The sequence below is a fragment of the Herpailurus yagouaroundi genome, unplaced genomic scaffold (genome assembly GCF_014898765.1).
Source record: "Herpailurus yagouaroundi ecotype Mexico unplaced genomic scaffold, PumYag 29, whole genome shotgun sequence".
NCBI lineage: Eukaryota > Metazoa > Chordata > Mammalia > Carnivora > Felidae > Herpailurus > Herpailurus yagouaroundi.
This window is the reverse complement of record NW_024412377.1, coordinates 89,052,693-89,058,692: the sequence shown is the minus strand read 5'-3', so window position 1 is coordinate 89,058,692 and position 6,000 is coordinate 89,052,693.

Below are 6,000 nucleotides of genomic sequence, written 5' to 3'. Positions count from 1 at the left end.
ATCTGGGGCACCCTCTAAACAGAGTTGGGAGTCGTCATCGATTCCAATTTTCCTGATAAGAGAAAACAATACCTCAAAAAAGACAATGATACACATGACTATTTAGAGAAAAAAATGTAATTGAGTAAAGAAAAGGAGGAAATAATGATAACAGATGATAAAATGGTAATAATAGTCAAACACTCTAAGTTCTTTACATGTATTAGGTCACTTAGGAGAAAAGAGAAGAAGGAAGGTGGGGGAATAAGTTTATTTTTCTAGAAAGTTCTGATCTAAAAATGACATACAATCTTTCCACTGTGGTCCTTGAGGAAGTATGATGAATTGGAACCTCTACCTTAACATACTGTGGCTCTAACATCTTGGATCTTGTCAGAAATCAGTTTTGCTTCATTATTTTAGTTGATAAAAGAGGGATTCACAGAGGTACTCACTGGAAATACCACCAAGACAGCCAGATGAAGAGAAATGCTTAGTGCCTTTAAATTTGGGGATGATGGGCACTCAAATGAACTATTTAAATCTCAATGCAAATTCTAGATTTCTCATGCATAAAAACTAGAGTATCATGTTGTTTTTAAAATTTATTTATAAGCTATATTCTAACAAGTCCTCTTCTAAAAGGACACATCATGCTTTTAAATAGGAATGATCTAAAGCACAGTGCTAAAAACACACTGGTTAGAAACGAGTCTTGCAAACGTGGCTTCTAACCTCATCTCTGGCAAGAATCATCTGTGTGTGAGGTAACAAAATAGACCATGGTTTTCTGGACACCTAATGTTGCCAGAAACTCACAAACTAGAGACCTGCTGAATGCCACCACCACCTACAGCCCACCAACGCAACTGGTTGTGTGTTTGAACTGACTTTTATGCATTTAGCTTTGTTCTGATTTAAGATTTCCTTCTCCTTAATGAACTAGCTAAGCTCTACAACTCTAGTTCTAAAGAACTGAAATGTGCCATTTACAGCCAACACATGGGGGAGGCATGTACTATTCAGGACATCTTAGGGGTGTAAATCAATTTTAAAAGGTAGAATTATACATGTGCTTTAGTGGAACCCCACATTACAAATCAATATTTAAAGCACATGGTCATTTTAAATTTCAATGACTGTGCCTTATTTTTCTTATTTTACACAAGCAGGACTTACTGGTGCTTTAAAACATGCAAATCAAAGTCCAACAAAATAATGCAAGCTAATGGCAAAGCAGAAAGAAATCTTTAAAACCCACTTTTACAAAGTTTTGGCCTCTCTTAAAAGCACCGACTTTTTAAACATTAGTCTCTGTGTGTCTCAAAGGGACTAAAAGGTCACTTTCTAATTTTGCACTCTCTAAGCCACCTTGCCTACACCTATGCCACTTATTTTCCACTCCCTGTAGGCCTACACCCATCCGGACACTAAATCAAGTGACCAAAAGTCTAGTAGTTTTTTAGACCTACAGTCTTTAAATTCTGGTAAAGCCAAATAACAACAGAAGGCTGCTTTGGAGTTAGCAGCATTGCTAAAACCACACCCACGTGTGAGCACTGCTTTTGTGGCACGCAGGTCTCCAGAACAGAAGGAGAGCTGTCTCTGGGCAGGAACACAGAGCCCCTGCGTGTAAAGGAGCAACACCTGGAAAGATTATGAGAGAGTCTGCAGACTGTGCACAGTACTAAAAGCTCGGCTGAATCCTTCCACTGCTGCTCTAGTCAGTAACAAATTGAAGCACTTTATAAAATTTGTAGCTCTTCAATAATTTTGAATCATTTTAAAGTGCTCATGCTCCAAACCATAACGTCTTTCTTAACCACTGCAAACGTATAAAAGGCGCATCATCAAAATGACGGTAATCAACTCCTTCAATTTGAGGTGTGAAATTGTTCTGTTTTTTCTCCTTGTTTCTGTTGTTCACCAAATACCAAAAAAAAAAAAAAAAAAAATGGTCATAAGGACACAGTGTGCAAAATCTTCATTTTTCAAAAGCATCAAGTGATCAAAATCCTAAAAAAATTCTCAGATGAAGAAATATTTGATTTTAGATAAGATACCCCAAGGTAGGTGTGTATGTTACATCTGTCCAGGATCCTAAATGAGCTGAAAGAAGCCACTCATAGGTATAAAAATTGCTGATGCAAGTCTTTGGAAATGCCCTTGAAATAATATGTACCAGGTTCCCAAGAAAAGGAAGGGAAGGGAAGGCAAAGGAGGAGAACTATGTACTTTACAGTGTGTGAGTTTCCTTTTGAGTTAACATAAATTTCCTATGGCTTAAACTATTAACTGAAGAGCAATGAAATATTGTCATGTTGACACAATTTTCTAATCTGCTTTTTTCTTTAAATTACTGAAGCAATCCCACTCAGATTAGGTCCTTTCAGGTAATGAATATCAACCCTGGTTCAAACTTGTTTACAACCAAACCAAATAAAACTACACATTAGGTTCTAAATGGAGGTATTCAATGATGTAATGATATCTCTCATTTCCTGGGATGGCTGGAAATTATCTCAGAAATCTCTGTCCAGTTTTAGTACAACTCAAATTTAGTTCACTTGAAAGCATTCATAAAAATGAATATATCCTTATAAATTTGAGGCTGGGTGACACACAACTCTTCTCACAGCCCTAGCTCACCTTAGTTGGTAGAACCAGTCAACACAGCCCCACCTAACTGCAAAAGAACTGAGTGTTATGAGGGAACATACACATATTTGGTAAGCAGTAAATATCTTTCTCATGGGTTCTACCCAAAACAGAGCAGTGCACCCCACTAAGTTTTAAAATCCTATCATGTATTCATACAAAGCTTACTCTCAAGTCTAAAGTAATTTTTCAAGCATAGCATGAGTTGAAACTTATTTATTTCCCCTTCCTATATTTGATGGTAGAACTAGGAGATTTTTTCTCCTCTAAACTCAGGGCAGAACAGGGCACAAGGAAACTCTTATGGAGTCCCATTGTGCAGTGGACTGAATGTTTGTCCCCATGAAATTCATATGTTGAAATCCCAAACTCCAACATGATAATATTAGAAGGTGGGGCCATTAGGAGATTAAGTCAGAGATGGGATGGAGCCCGCCTAAATGGATTTGTGCCCTTTTAAAAGAGACCCCAGAGATCTCCCCCCCGCCCCTCTTTCCATCACAAGAGGGCACAGTCAGAAGATAGCTATCGGCAACCGAAAAGAGGGCCCTCACTGAGGGCCATCATCAGAGCTCAACCAGGCTGGCACTCTGACCTTAAACTTTTAGCCTCTAGAAGGATGAGGAATAAATTTCTGTTGTTTATATATAAGTCACCTACTCATGATATTGTTATAGCAGCCTAAAAGGACTGAGACACAGAGGGAAAGAAACAACTCTAGCTGAAGACTGTGCTATCTTCCCAGTGCAGGTAGGCCGCTGTACAAACCACCAGTGAAGGAGGATGGACCTGTTCTTGTAGCCTGTTGGCCTGGAGAAAATGTGGCCCTTCCTTGTCCATCAGGGAGAGACAGCACTGAATCCCTCTGTTTACGAGCCTGCTGAGTATAGCCCTGACTGTTAGCTAGAAGCTAACTTGCCTAAGCCCAAACAATCTACCATTCCTATGAAAACATATAGCTAAAAAGCTAATAACACACATTTCATATATGGCATTGGGGCCTTAATTTAAATACTGAGAGTCCAATTGCTTCAGACAGCTTTGTATTTAAGGCTTACATACTTCAATTAATTCAAGGGACATTTCAATGACAGAAGAAAGTCTCCTTACAAAGCAGCATTTGGTTTTGGGTCTCAGTACCCAAAATAGGATCAACAGGGGACATTTACCAAGTCAAAAATTTGTGTAATTTTTCTTGATCAAAAAGAAAGCATTGATTTTACAAGGCTAACCCACTCGATGGAGAATAGAGTGAGGTAGTCAAACTGTTCTCTGTGAGTTTCCATGTGAATTAGCGTGAACCTAAGAATGTATCAGAAAACAACTATTTAACAAACTGCTAAGAGCTCCAGGGGTTCTCAACTAGGGGAAGGTGGCCTTCCTACAAGGCAGCTGGAAACGTGTAAAAGTGCTTTGTTTTTGCTTTTTAGTTATCCCATTTTTAAGTGGGGGGCCTCAGGTGGCAATAGTGAATGTAGAGTGAGGGATACAAAATACCTTGGTGTATGTGACAATCCCAAAATAAAGCATTTCTTTCCTGCCAAAAAGACCAAGTGAGAAATACTGAGCTAAACAAATACAAAAAAAACTTACGATAAAGGTAAAAAAGCTTTGACTCTTTATATTCCTCTTCCAATGAGGCAGAGCCCTCCCTATCGTACACCCAGAGAAATGCAGATTAGCCTTGGAAAGGAGATAAAACACATCAAGAGGCTGGATGAACTTGAAACACAGGTGAGTAACATGTCAAGTGCGTTTTTATTCAGACATTTAAAAGGTACTCTTTGATCCCCTCCCCTTCCTGAACAATGCTGAACTTAAAGGCTTTAGGTGGCCATCCATGGTGGGGAAGGTGGCACTGCTATGGTTATCAACAAACATAGATGGAATGTGAAATAAACATCACTGTCAATGAGTGTCTGCATGTTCACACAAGTGTGTGTGCGTGTGTACGTGCACTTACACTCCTCTATCCCATGGCTCTGTCCTCTGAGAAAGTCTGGGAACAAGAACGATCCAACAGCCATATACACCTGAATGCTAAATTCATGGTTTCTAAATACCATTCTTCACTACAAGAAACTCAAGTTTCTTAGAGAAATAATTGATTCCAGAAGAGGGAAAGTGCAAGATGAGTCTGGAATGCCTGGCTGTGCCAGAAAGTAAGGAAGATCTCAGAGAACAATGGAGACATGTTCAAAGGTCATAAAAGCCAGCTTGAAGGAACTTGCACTGGCAGTGGGACAATGTGAGCATCAAAATAAATGATGATAGTAACAGGGGCACCTGGGTGGCTCAGTCAGTTGAGTGTCAGACTCTTGACTTTGGCTCAGGTCATGATCTCACAGTTTGGTTGGTGGGTTCGAGCCCCACATCAGGCTTTGCACTGACAGTGCAGAACCTGCTTGAGATTCTCTCTCTCTGCCCCTCCCCAACGTGTGCACACACGATCTCTCTCTCTCTTTCAAAATAAATAAACTTTAAAAAATGATAGTAACAGATAATGACTCATTAATAAACAGTAGTCCATATGATTTAAATGAATTCTAAGTTTGGTGAGGACCAAGATACTTACATTTTTTCAAAGTACCTCTCCACAAAATACTTATTACAAAGGGATAAGAAGACATCTTTATAGTGGCAGACACCCCCTTAACCAAGGGGCTAAAGTGAACATCATCAACTGTGTGCCAGCCAATAGGCTACAATGAGAAAAGCAAGACATCACTTCTGTGATAATTCTAAAGTTGAATAACCTGAATTTACTCATAAAGGAGCATCAGAGAAATCCAAACTAAGGGTCATCCTATAAAATAACTGGCCTAAAATCTTCAAAATGGTTAAGGCCATGAAAACCAAGATAAGATTAAAAAACTACTTCAGACTGAAGGGCCTAACAACTAAATTCAGGGAGTCAAATTCTAGATTACATAAAGGATATTACTGAGAAAATTGGCAAAACCTGACTATGGTTTAAAAGTTAGATGGAAGTCGTATCAATATCAAATTTCTGGTTTTGCTGGTTGTACTGTGATTATACAGAAGAATGTCTTTGGCAAGAAAACACCATAGGATTTGGGATAGAAAAGGCATTTTGTGAGCAACTTACTATCAAATAGTTGAGCAAATTTAAAAAGTCCTTTGTATTATCCTTGAAACTTTGGTGTAAATTTAAGACAGTTTCAAAATAACTAAAGTAATAATAATCATCTTTTTTAAGGGCTTGTTATAGATCAGGCCGTTTGCTAAGTCCTAGAGACAAAGTAGTAGGAAAAACTCAACTCCTGCCACCTGGTGCTTATAGTCTGGCAGAGAAAACAAAGTTGAACAAGTTAAGTATTAAGGGCAAGTTAAGTATTAAGT